The following is a 493-nucleotide window of genomic DNA, read 5'->3' on the forward strand; positions in this document are numbered from 1 at the left end:
CTGTATACTAATTCTTATGCTGCGTATTGGACTAATTATTCTACCAACTGCATAGGTGAAGTTGGGCTGAAAGAATGCGCAGTTTATAGACATTACATACTAAGAACTTCATATATAAAGAATATTCACTGAAAGTAACGAACATCCAGGTCTCTTTACTCATTCATAAGGAATATTTCCCTCAAAGTCATCTACAAAACCGCGTATTATCATAACGTAACATGTTAAACAGAAGAAACCAGTATTAAACGCATCTACAAGCCTATACAATGTACTCAGCATATCAACCTCACATCTAGGGAATAGTTATAGACATGCGCATCAGGCTAAGGCGTAACAGATAATGCACTTGAGGAACTCGGGAGAGGCGCTTATATAGACCTCAAGACGGTTTTCAAGGTCAGCGGTCAAACACCTGCAGTTCATGACTCGCACCATGGCGATGGGGGGGGGGGGGATGGGCGGAGGAAATGTGAGGCCAGTTCGAAGCAGA

The sequence above is a fragment of the Penaeus monodon genome, chromosome 29 (assembly GCF_015228065.2).
Source record: "Penaeus monodon isolate SGIC_2016 chromosome 29, NSTDA_Pmon_1, whole genome shotgun sequence".
Lineage (NCBI taxonomy): Eukaryota > Metazoa > Arthropoda > Malacostraca > Decapoda > Penaeidae > Penaeus > Penaeus monodon.